At 38.1% G+C, this 14,183-nt stretch overlaps 1 long non-coding RNA gene across 1 annotated transcript in view; it reads right to left on the reverse strand.

The window, feature by feature from the left end:
- The window catches only part of LOC306655933, a 39,554-nt gene that overhangs the window by 7,024 nt on the left and 18,347 nt on the right, over nt 1-14,183 (reverse strand). The window lies entirely within an intron of this gene.

A 14,183-nucleotide genomic window follows, 5' to 3' on the forward strand; every position in this document is an offset into this window, starting at 1 on the left:
AACATGAAATATGGCCTACTTACAGAAAAAAAAAAAAAAAAAATAGAAACCACCCTTGAGGAAGCCCAAAATCTGGACTCAATAGCAGATATTTTTAAAAAACTCTTCTACATATGCTGAAAAGCTAAAGGGAACCATAGACAAAGAACTAAAGTAGACCAGGAAAATAAAGTATAAATAAAAATAAGGACATTAATAACGAAATGAAAATTATAAAAAGGAACTAATCAGAAATTCAATTTATAAAGCAAAATAACTGAAATGAAAAATTCACTCAAGGGGTTTAATAGCAGATTAAATCAGGCGGAAGACAGAATTAAGGAGCTTAAAAATAAGACATTTGAAATTATTCATTATGAGGGGCAGAAAAAAAAGAATGAGAGGGAATAGAGCCTAAAGGATCTAAGGAATACCCTAGTCTACCAATATACACATTATAGAATAACAGGAAAAGAGAAAAACTTTTCAAAAGAAGTATTTGAATAAATAATGGCCAAACGTGTCCCAAAATTGATGAAAGTCATGAATCTATACATCTAAGAAGGTCAATGAGTTCAGAGGAAGATAAACTCCAAGAGAGTCACATTAAGATACATTATAAGTCAACTGCCAAACAACAAAGAGAGAAATTTAAAGTAGCAAGAAAGCAATGACTTATCATGTACAAGTGATCCTCCGTAAGATTAACAGTTAATTTTTCATCAGAAACCATTAAGTCAGAAGACAGTTGGATGACATATTTAAAGTGCCATACTACCAAAAACATGATGCAGATTCAATGCAATTCCCACCAAAATTCCAATGACATTCTTCATGGAATAGAAAAAGCACTCATGAAATTCATCTGGAAAAACAAAAAAGAAGCCCCAGATTAGCCAAAGCAATCCTTAGTGAGAAAAGCAAACCAGAAAGCATTACAATACCAGACCTAAAATTATACTATAGAGCTATAGTAACAAACACAGCGTGGTATTGGCACCAAAACAGGCAAGAAGACCAATGGAACAGAATAGAAGACACAGAAACAAACCCATAAAAATACATTAAAGGAGCCATTAACATTCATTGGAGAAAAGATAGCCTCTTCAACAAATAGTGATGAGAAAACTGAAAATCCATATGTAATAGAATGAACTTTAACCCCTATCTCTCACCCTGCACAAAACTCAGCTCAAATTAGATCAAGGACTTAGGTATTAGACCAGAAATCCTGCACATACTAGAAGAAAAGGTAGGTCCAACAATCCACTATATTGACTTAGGAACTGACTTCCTTAATAAGACTCCTAAAGTGCAAGAATTAATAAACGGAATGGCATCAAACTAAAAAGCTTCTTCACAGCAAAGGAAACAAAAGTGTGAAGAGAGAGTTTACACAATGGAAGAAAATCTTTGCCACCTGCACCTCAGAATGAGCATTAATCTTCAGGGTATATTAAGAACTCAAAAAACTTATAAAAAAAAAAAAACCCCAATCAATAAATGGGCAAAGGAACTGAACAGACATTTCACAAAAGAAATATGAATAGTCGACAAATATATGGAAAAATGTTCAACCTCTGTAGCAATTAGAGAAATGCAAATTAAAACTACACTGAGATTCCATCCCATTCCAGTCAAAATGGCAATAAATAAATAAATAAATAAATAAATAAATAAATAAAATAAAATAAAGTGCTTGGGGGGATCTTTCAACCAAAAATTTTATAACCAACAAGGCTATTCTTCAAAAATGAAGAAGCTATGACAGTCTCAAACTAACAGAACCTGGGGGGAGTTTTCTGCTAGTAGACCTGTCCATAAGAAATGCTAAGGAAGTCTCAGGAGAGGACATTAGACTTAAACATATATCAGCAAATAAAGAATGCTAGAAAATGCATGTGGGAGTGGTAAAACTATAGAAATTTGTTTTTTGTTGTTTTGTTTTTGATACTGAATATTGAACCCAGAGGTACTTAAACACTGAGCCACATCCCTAACCCTTGTAATTTTTTATTTTGAGAGAGGGTCTCATTAAGTTGCTTAGGGCCTAAGTTGCTGAGGTTGACTTCAAATTTCCAATCCTCCTGCCTCAGCTTCCAGAATTGATGGGATTACAGGTGTGCACCACCATGCATGGCAAAACTGTAGAATTTTTTTTAAGCAATGAAAGTTAAGTTGTTATCAGTTTCAAATAGCCTATTGCAACTATAAGATGTTTTATGTAAGCCTAACCACAAAGCAAAATCTATAGCAGATACACAAAAGATAAAACGTGAGAAATCAAAGCATACCACCATCAAAAAAATAAACAAAATCATTCAATCTCAAAAGGAAACAGCAATAGAGGAAGAAAGGAACAAAGGATTTGCAAAACAACAATATAACAAAATGTCAGCAGGAAGTCTTTACCTATCAATAATTATCTTAAATGTAAATGGATTAAATTTTGCCATCAAAAGACATAGAGTATCTGAATGGATTAAACAAAAATAAAACAAGACCCAACAGTACATTTCCTGCAAGAAACTCAGTTCACCTATAAGGACACATTTTGATTGAAAAATGAAGGGATGGAAAAAGACATTACATGCAAAAAGAAACTAAAATCATAAGAGACAGAATGTCATCATATAATGATAATGGGTTGATTCATCAAAAGCATATAATAATTCTAAATGCACAGTCCTCAACTTTTGATGACTTATGTTTCAGCTTTATGATGGTTCAAAAAGCAAAACACACTTAATAGAAACTACACTTTGAATATCAATCTTTTGCCAGACTAGTACTAATCAATATGATATTTTCTCACTATGCTGAGCAGTGACAGAGAACCACAGTTCAGTCATGCAATCAAGTATGTAAACAAGCAGCACTCTATAATGTACTATATTGCTAAGTGAGGATGTTTGATAGGTTAGGTGTACAGTATTAAAAGCATTTTTTTGGCTTAAATAAATGTTCAACTTAGTGAGTTTATCAGGGTATAAGTTTATCATAACTCAAGAAACATCTGTATAATACCCCCAAGATAGAAGTACCTAAATATAAAGCAAGCATTAATAGATCTCAAGGGAGAGACAGACTGCAACAAAACAATTGTAGAGAACTTCAACATACCAATTTTGAACAATGGGTAGGTAATTAAAACAGAAAATCAATCAATATGGAGACATTGGATTTGAACTACACTTTAGACCATGGACCTAGAAGACATATACAGAACATTCTATCCAGCAGCAGCAAAATGCACATTATTCTCAAGTGTACACAGAACATTCTCCAGGGTAGGTCATATATAAGGGTGCAAAACAAGTATTAACAAATTTAAGAAGATTGAAATTATATCAAGTATCCTCCCTGACTACAGCAATATGAAATAGAAATCAATAACAGGAGGAATTTCAGAAAAATCACAATTACATGAATGTTAAAAAACATGCAACTGAACAAACAATGTGTCAAAGAAGACATCAAAAGTGACACTTACAAATATCTTGATACAAATGAAAATGGGTCAACATTCCAAAATTTACAGTACGCAGCAGAAGACATTTCTATGAGGGAATTTCACAGCAATAAAAGCCTACATCAAAAATCAAGAAGAGGCCTTTCTGCACAGAACCAGCTCTGAGTCCCAGAGCCAGCGGCAAGCTCCAGCCTGCAGGCAGCTTCAGGGACCAGGACAGGGCAGCCAGGGACTTCCCCAAGCAGCCTGGCTCCCTCCAACAGCAGGCATCTTTCAAGGCTAGCTTCTCGGAGCAGACCACCCAGTGAGAGCCTTTCTACACAGAGCCAGCCACAAGTCCTGGAGCCAGTGGAGAGCTCCGGCCCGCAGGCAGCCTCTGGGACCAGGGCAGGGCAACTAGAGACTTCTCCAGGCAGCCCTGCTCCCTCCGAGGGCTGGCTCTTTCCTCGGGGCGATCCAAGATGGCGGACTAGAGGGTGACTGCATCTCCTGTTGCTCCAGAACCCAGTATTCAAGAAGGGGAGGCACTGAGAGACTCGGACTAAAATAGAGCCACGGGGTGAGTCTCCCCCACCAGGTGAAGCTTGGTCTGACAGCAGGCCCGGATAGGGGTGGCTTCTCAGAGCAGGGCAGGGCAGCTAGAGTCTTCCCCAGGTAGCCCTGCTCCCTCTGACGGTGGGCTCCTCCTACAGGGCCAGCTTCTCGGAGCAGGCCCCCCAGTGAGAGCCTTTCTGCACAGAACCAGCTCCGAGTCCCGGAGCCAGCGGTGAGCTCCGGCCCGCAGGCAGCTTCAGGGACCAGGACAGGGCAGCCAGGGACTTCCCCAAGCAGCCCTGCTCCCTCCGACGGCAGGCTCCTTTCACGGACAGCTTCTCGGAGTAGACAGTATAGTGAGAGCCTTTCCGCACAGAGTCACCTCCAAGCCCTGGAACCAGTAGCGGGCTAGGGGCAGCTTTCTTCGGAAGCACTGTATTATCAAGTTCCTCCAAGATTTCAAGCTACTGAAGGCTGGGAGGTTATATACTGGAAATCTACAGGGACACTATAAGCCAATAGAGAAAATCTGCAATATCTCAGAGTCCCACTGACATCTGACCAATATGAGAAAACAAGGGAAGAAAATGTCCCAAACAAACCTAGATACTAGATCAATAAAACCCAATGACAGCACAGCAGAAGAAATGTCAGAAAGGGAGTTCAGAATGTACATAATTAAAACAATCAGGGAAGCAAACGAGGAGATGAAAGAGCAAATGCAGGCATTGAAGGAGGAGATGAAAGAGTAAATGTAGGCATTAAATGATTGCACCAATCAACAGTTAAAAGGGCAAATATGGGAAGCAAGAGATCATTTCAATAAAGAGTTAGAGATACTGAAAAAAAAAAAAAAAAACAAACAGAAATCCTTGAAATGAAGGAAACAATAAACCAAGTTAAAAACTCCATAGAAAGCATAACCAATAGGATAGAACACCTGGAAGACAGAACCTCAGATATTGAAGACAAAATATTTAACCTTGAAAACAAAGTTGACCAAATAGAGAAGATGGTAAAAAATCATGAACAGAATCTACAAGAATTATGGGATATCATGAAAAGGCCAAATTTAAGAATTATTGGGATTGAGGAAGGCTTAGAGGAACAAACCAAAGGAATGAACAATCTATTCAATGAAATAATATCAGAAAATTTCCCAAATCTGAAGAATGAAATGGAAAATCAAGTACAAGAGGCTGATAGGACTCCAAATATACAAAATAACAACAGACCCACACCTAGGCACATTATAATGAAAATACCTAACATACAAAATACAGAATTTTTTTTTCAAACCAGGATTGAACCCAGGGGTGCTAAGACACTGAGCCACACCCCCAGCCCTTCTTATTCCCCCCCCCTTTTTTTGTAAATAAATGGGATACATGTTGTTTCTCTGTACATGGTATAAAGGCATACCACTTGTGTAATCATAAATTTACATAGGGTAATGTTGTTTGATTCATTCTGTTACTTTTTCCTTCCCCCCACCCCTCCCACCCCTCTTTTCCCTCTATACAGTCCTTCCTTCCTCCATTCCTGCCCCCCTCCCTAACCCTAACTCTAGCCCTAACACTAACCCCTCCCACCCCCATTATGTGTCATCATCCACTTATTAGTGATATCATTCGTCCTTTGGTTTTTTGAGATTGGCTTATCTCACTTAACATGATATACTCCAATTTCATCCATTTGCCTGCAAATGCCATAATTTTATCATTCTTTATGGCCGAGTAATATTCCATTGTGTATATATACTACAGTTTCTTTATCCATTCATCAATTGAAGGACACGTAGGTTGCTTCCACAATCTGGCTATGGTGAATTGAGCAGCTATGAACATTGATGTGGCTGTATCTCTGTAGTATGCTGATTTTAAGTCCTTTGGGTATAGGCCAAGGAGTGGGATAGCTGGCGAGAGAAAAGAATCAAATTACATTCAGGGGGAAACCAATAAGAATATCAGCAGATTTTTCAATCCAGACCCTAAAAGCTAGAAGGGCCTGGAACAACATTTACCAAGCCCTGAAAGAAAACGGATGCCAACCAAGAATCTTATACCCCGCAAAGCTTACTTTCAGATTTAACAACGAAACAAGATCCTTCCATGATAAACAAAAGCTAAAGGAATTTACAAAAAGAAAGCCAGCATTACAGAACATTCTCAGCAAAATATCCATGAGGAAGAGATGAAAAACAATGATGCAAATCAGCAATGGGAGGAACTAGCCTAAAGGAATAGCCAAATAAAGGAGAAACCAAATCATGTCAAAAAACAAAAATGAGGCAAATGACTGGGAATACAAGTCATATCACAATAATAACCCTGAATGTTAATGGCCTGAACTCAACAATCAAAAGACATAGACTGGCAGATTGGATTAAAAATCCAACAATATGCTGCCTGCAAGAGACTCATCTCATAGAAAGAGATACCCATAGTCTAAAGGTGAAAGGATGGGGAAAAACATACCATGCACACGGACACAGCAAAAAAGCTGGAGTATCCATCCTCATTTCAGATAATGTGGACTTCAAGCCAAAGTTAGTCAGAAGGGATAAAGAAGGACATTACATACTGCTTAAGGGAAGCATAAATCAGCAAGACATAACAATCATAAATATCTATGCCCCGAACATTGATTGGCTCATCCATGTATGTCAAACAAATCCTTCTTAATTCCAGAAATCAAATAGACCACAACACAATAATACTAGGTGATTTTAACACACCTCTCTCACCATTGGATAGATCCTCCAAACAAAACTGAATAAAGAAACCATAGACCTCAATAACACAATCAACGATTTAGACTTAACCGACTTATATAGAATATACCATCCAACAAAGAACGAATATACTTTCTTCTCAGCAGCACATGGATCCTTCTCTAAAATAGACCATATTTTATGCCACAAAGCTAATGTTAGCAAATACAAGAAGATAGAGGTACTACCTTATATTTTATCATATCATAATGGATTGAAATTAGAAATAAATGACAGAATAAAAAACAGAAACTTCTCCAATACCTGGAGATTAAATTATATGCTATTATATGATGAATGGATAACAGAAGACATCAGGAGGGAAATAAAAAATTTCCTAGAAGTAAACGAGAACAAAGACACATCAAAATCTCTGGGACACTTTGAAAGTAGTACTTAGAGGAAGATTTATTTCATGGGGTGCATTCAACAAAAGAGGTAGAAATCGAGAAATAAATGACTTAACACTACAGCTCAAAGCCCTAGAAAAAGAAGAGCAGACCAACACCAAAAGTAGTAGAAGACAGGAAATAGTTAAAATCAGAGCCAAAATTAACAAAATTGAAACAAAAGAAACAATCAGAAAAATTAACAAAATAAATAGTTGGTTCTTTGAAAAAATAAACAAAATTGATAAACCCTTAGCCACACTAAGGGAAAGAGAAAGAGGGAGAAAACTCAAATTACTAAAATTCGGAATGAACAAGGAAATATCACAACAGACACGAGTGAAATACAAAACATAATTAGAAGCTATTTTGAAAATCTATACTCCAACAAAACAGAAAACCTCGAAGACATCAACAAGTTTCTACAGACATATGAATTACCTAAACTGAATGAGGAGGATATACACAACTTAAATAAATCAATTTCAAGCAATGAAATAGAAGAGGTCATCAAAAGCCTACCAACAAAGAAAAGTCTGGGACCAGATGGGTTCTCAGCTGAGTTCTACAAGACATTTAAAGAAGAGCTCATTCCAATACTCCTCAAAGGATTCCATGAAATAGAAGAGGAGGGAACCCTCCCAAACTCATTCTATGAAGCCAATATCACCCTGATACCTAAACCAGACAGAGACACATCGAGGAAAGAAAATTTCAGACCAATATCCTTAATGAACATTGAGGCAAAAATTCTCAACAAAATTTTAGCAAATTGCATACAAAAATATATTAAAAAGATAGTGCACCACGATCAAGTGGGTTTTATCCCAGGGATGCAACGTTGGTTCAACATCCAGAAATCAATAAATGTGATTCACCATATCAACAGACATAAAGTTAAGAATCACATTATTATTTCAATAAATGCAGAAAAGCATTTGATAAAATACAGCTCAAAACACTAGAAAAAATAGGGATAGTGGGAACATTCCTTAACATTGTAAAGGCCATCTATGCTAAGCCCATGGCTAATATCATTCTAAATGGTGAAAAACTGAAAGCATTCCCCCTAAAGACTGGAACAAGGCAGGGATGCCCTCTTTCACCACTTCTATTCAACATCATTCTTGAAACTCTAGCCAGAGTAATAAGAGAAATGCAAATCAAAACTACCCTAAGGAGGGAGATCCAAGATGGCGGTCTAGAGGGAGGCTGTGTTCCTTGTCACTCCGAGGAACAGAGGATATCTGTTTCTCAGTGAGGAAGTTTTTGCTGCTTAAAAATCCCCTGCTCTTTACCCCATTTGTCTGCTGTGATCACCTGCAATCTGTCAACATATCGACGCCTTTTTTGAGAGCAGATTACTCACTGTCAGGCGTTTGTCATCTGCCATTTGCCTGCCTCTCGCCTGTCCATCGCCTGCCTTGCCCCTATCCATCACCCAACGCTCGAGGTTCACCTCCCAATTGTCCGACAGCTGCCAGCAGATTGAACGCAGACCGCCAGTGGAGAACCAGCTGCCTGCTGCTGCCTGGAAGTTCACTGTTACAGTATCTGCAGGTTTGATTACACGTGGCTGCCGCCATTTTGAGACAACAGCCAGACCCTGTAGGACCCCTGGCTGGACTGAGTCCTGTCTCCAGGTCCCTCAGCCCGACCGATCATTCCCTGCCTCTGGGGCCCTTACATCAACTGACTGCTCCCTGCCGCCAGGACCCCCAGACCAACTGACTGTGCCCTATCACTGGGAACCCAGACCAACTGATTGCACCCGGCCTCCTGGATCCCACAACCACACCAAACACACCCGACCTCCAGGACCACTGCCGGACCAACTGCATCCTGTCTCCAGGACCTCCAGCTGACCACGTCCACCCCTGCAGCTCCCCATTTGCCAACACATTTGGAAGCCAGAGCAGCCATCTTGGATAGTCCTGGAAGCCGTAGCTCCGATCTTCGGGTGGGGCAAATACCATCTTGCGATGCCTGCTGGAGGCGTGAAGCCCATTGTCAGGTACCTCTCATACATCAGGAGGTTTCATTAGTATATGACTGTTATACAGTAGATTTTCTTTTTTCTCCTTTTTAAAAAAATATTGAAGTTTTTTATTTCTTTACGTTTCTTCCTTTCTTTTCCTTCTGTTTAACTGTGCCCTCAGAATCACTTTCTCCCTTATTTACATGATGTTATTGTCCCCATAGGGGCTATTTGGTCTAGGATTGCATAGTGTCTGATTTGGGTACTGCTAATATTGATCTCCCCTTAAAGAAAGTGTTTTGGAAACCTACAGGGCCACTATAAGCCTATAGGGGGAAATCTGCAATACCCCAGATCTGCAGCGCTAGAGGGGAAGATACACGAACAACATGAAAAAACAAGGGAAAAAAAATGATCCAAACAAATTTAGATTCTATAGTAATAGAATCCAATGACAGTATGTTAGAAGAAATGTCAGAAAAGGACTTCAGATTATACATGATTAAGATGATTCGCTAAGCAAGGGATGAGATAAAAGAGCAAATGCCGGCAATGAATGATAATACCAATAAGCTGAAAGAGCACCTGCAGGAAGCAAAAGATCATTTCAAAAAAGAGATAGAGATTCTCAAAAAAAACAAAACAAAAAAAAAAACAAAAAACAAAAAAACCCGGAAATCCTTGAAATGAAGGAGACAATAAACCAAATAAAAAACTCAATGGAAAGCATCACCAACAGACTAGACCACTTGGAAGACAGAACCTCAGACAATGAAGACAAAATATTTAATCTTGAAAATAAAGTCGCCCAAACAGAGAAGATGGTAAGAAATCATGAACAGAATCTCCAAGAACTATGGGACATCATGAAAAGACCAAATTTAAGAATTATTGGGATTGAGGAAGGCACAGAGATACAAACCAAAGGAATGAACAACCTATTCAATGAAATAATATCAGAAAATTTCCCAAACCTGAAGAATGAAATGGAAAATCAAATACAAGAGGCTTACAGAACACCAAATGCACAGAATCACAACAGATCCACACCAAGGCACATTATAATGAAAATGCCTAACATTCAAAATAAAGATAGGATTTTGAAGGCCACGAGAGAAAAGCATCAGATTACATATAGGGGGAGACCAATACGGATAGCAGCCGACTTCTCAACCCAGACTCTAAAAGCTAGAAGGGCCTGGACCAACATATTTCAAGCTCTGGAAGAACATGGTTGCCAACCAAGAATCCTATACCCAGCAAAACTAACCTTCAGATTTGAAGATGAAATAAAATCCTTCCATGATAAACAAAAGTTAGAAGAATTTACAAATAGAAAGCCTGCACTACAGAATGTTCTCAACAAAATATTTCATGAGGAGGAAATGAAAAACAACAATGGAGGTCAGCAAAGGGAGGGACTACCTTAGAGAAAAACCACTCAAAGGAGAGACCAAACCAACTTAAAAACCAAAAATAAACCAAATGACTGGGAATACAAATCATTTCTCAATAATAACCCTGAACTTTAATGGCCTAAACTCATCAATCAAAAGACATAGACTGGCAGAATGGATTAAAAAGAAAGACCCAACAATATGCTGCCTGCAAGAGACTCATCTCATAGAAAAAGACATCCACAGACTAAAGGTGAAAGGATGGGAACAAACCTACCACGCACACGGACCCAGTAAAAAAGCGGGGGTTTCCATCCTTATATCAGATAAAGTGGACTTCAAGCCAAAGTTAGTCAGAAGGGATAAAGAAGGACATTACATACTGCTTAAGGGAACCATAAATCAGGAAGACATAACGATAGAAAATATTTATGCCCCAAACAATGGTGCATCCCTGTACATCAAACAAATCCTTCTCAATTTCAAGAATCACATAGACCACAACACAATAATTCTGGGTGACTTTAACGCACTGCTGTCACCACTAGATAGATCTTCCAAACAAAATCTAACCAAAGAAACCATGGAACTCAATAACACAATCAATAACCTAGACTTAATAGACATATACAGAGTATTCCATCCATCAACGAGCGGATACACTTTCTTCTCAGCAGCACATGGAACCTTCTCGAAAATAGACCATATGTTATGCCACAAAGCAACCCTTAGGAAATGCAAAAAAATAGAGATACTGCCTTGTGTTCTATCAGATCATAATGGACTGAGAGTAGAAATCAATGACAAAGTAAAAAAAGGAAATTACTCCAACACTTGGAGACTAAATAATATGCTATTGAATGAAACATGGATAACAAAAAACATCAGGGAGGAGATTAAAAAATCTTAGAGGTCAATGAGAATGATGATACTACATATCAAAATCTCTGGGACACTATGAAAGCAGTACTAAGAGGAAAATTCATTGCATGGAGCGCATTCCAGAAACGAATGAAAAGTCAACAATTAAATGACCTAACATTACAGCTCAAAGCCCTAGAAAAAGAAGAACATAATAACAGCAAAAGTAGTAGAAGACAGGAAATAATTAAAATCAGAGCTGAAATCAATGAAATTGAAACAAATGAAACTATTCAAAAAATTGACATAACAAAAAGTTGGTTCTTTGAGAAAGTAAACAAAGTAGATAAACCCTTAGCCACACTAACAAAGAGAAGGAGAGAGAAGACTCAAATTACTAAAATACATGATGCAAAAGGAAATATCACAACAGACACCACTGAGATACAGAACATAATGAGAAGCTACTTTGAAAATCTGTACTCCAACAAAATAGAAAGTACCAAAGACATTGACAAATTTCTAGAGACATATGCTCCTGCCAAACTGAACCAGGAGGACATACATGATTTAAACAGATCAATATCAAGCAATGAAATAGAAGAAGCCATTAAAAATCTACCATCCAAGAAAAGCCCAGGACCAGACAGATTCTCAGCTGAGTTCTACAAGACCTTCAAAGAAGAACTCAGTCCAATACTTCTCAAAGTATTCCAGGAAATAGAAAAGGAGGGTACCCTACCAAACTCATTCTATCAAGCTAATATCACCCTCATACCCAAACCAGGAAAAGACACATCAAGGAAAGAAAATTTTAGACCAATATCCTTGATGAATATAGGTGCTAAGATCCTTAACAAAATATTGGCAAACCGTATCCAAAAACATATTAAGAAAATTGTGCACCACGATCAAGTGGGGTTCATCCTGGAATGCAAGGATGGTTTAACATCCATAAATCAATCAACGTAATCCATCATCTCAATAGACTTAAGGATAAGAATCATATGGTTATTTCAATTGACGCAGAAAAAGCATTTGACAATATACAACACCCCTTCGTGCTGAAAACACTAGAAAAAATAGGGATAGTAGGAACATACCTCAACATTGTAAAGGCTATTTATGCTAAGCCCATGGCCAACCTCATTCTTAATGGAGAAAAACTGAAACCATTCCCTTTAAAAACGGGAACAAGACAGGGATGTCCTCTTTAACCACTTCTATTCAAAATTGTCCTTGAAACTCTAGCCAGAGCAATTAGGCAGACTAAAGAAATTAAAGGGATTGAATAGGAAAAGAGGAACTTAAGCTGTCACTATTTGCTGATGACATGATTCTATATTTAGAGGATCCAAAAACCGCCTCCAGAAAACTTCTAGACCTCATCAATGAATTCAGCAAAATAGCAGGCTATAAAATCAACACGCATAAATCTACAGCATTTTTATACACAAGCGATGAAACAGCTGAAAGGGAAATGAGGAAAACAATTCCATTTGCAGTAGCCTCAAAAAAAATAAAGTACTTGGGTATCAATCTAACCAAAGAGGTAAAATATCTCTACAATGAAAACTACAAAACACTGAAGAAAGAAATTAAGGACGACCTTAGAAGGTGGAAAGATCTCCCATGTTCTTGGATAGGCAGAATGAATGTTGTCAAAATGGCCATACACCCAAAAGTGCTATACAGACTCAATGCAATTCCAATTAAAATCCCAATGATGTACCTCACAGAAATAGAGCAAGCAATTATGAAATTCATCTGGAAGAATAAGAAACCCAGAATAGCGAAAGCAATCCTTAGCAAGAAGAATGAAACAGGGGGTATCGCAATACCAGAACTTCAACTATACTACAAAGCAATAGTAACAAAAACAGCATGGTACTGGCACCAAAATAGACAGGTAGATCAATGGTACAGAATACAGGACACGAACACAAACCCAAATAAATACAATTTTCTCATACTAGACAAAGGTGCCAAAAATATGCAATGGAGAAAAGATAGCCTCTTTAACAAATGGGGCTGGGAAAACTGGAAATCCATATGCAACAGAATGAAACTAAACCCCTATCTCTCACCCTGCACAAAACTCAACTCACAATGGATCAAGGACCTTGAAATCAGACCAAAGACCCCGCATCTTATAGAATAAAAAGTAGGTCCAAATCTTCACCTTGTTGGCTTAGGATCAGACTTCCTTAAAAGGACTCCCATAGCACAAGAAATAAAAGCAAGAATCAATAACTGGGATAGATTCAAACTAAATAGCTTTCTCTCAGCAAAGGAAACTATCAGCAATGCGAAGAGAGAGCCTACAGAGTGGGAGAATATCTTTGCCTCTCATACTTCAGATGGAGCGCTAATTTCCAGAATATATAAAGAACTCAAAAAACTCTAAGAATACAAATAACTCAATCAACAAATGGGCTAAGGAAATGAACAGACACTTCACAGAAGAAGATGTACAAGCAATCAACAGATATATGAAAAAATGTTCAACATCTCTAGTAATAAGAGAAATGCAAATCAAAACTACACTAAGATTCCATCTCACCCCAATTAGAATGGCGATTATCTAGAACACAAGCAACAATAGGTGTTGGAGAGGATGTGGGGGAAAAGGTACACTCATACATTGCTGGTGGGGTTGCAAACTAGTGCAGACACTCTGGAAAGCAGTGTGGAGATTCCTTAGAAAACTTGGAATGAACCTACCATTTGACCCAGCTATCCCACTCCTTGGCCTATACCCAAAGGACTTAAAATCAGCACACTACAGAGATACAGCCAC

This window comes from Sciurus vulgaris (genome assembly GCF_902686455.1).
Source record: "Sciurus vulgaris genome assembly, chromosome: 3".
Lineage (NCBI taxonomy): Eukaryota > Metazoa > Chordata > Mammalia > Rodentia > Sciuridae > Sciurus > Sciurus vulgaris.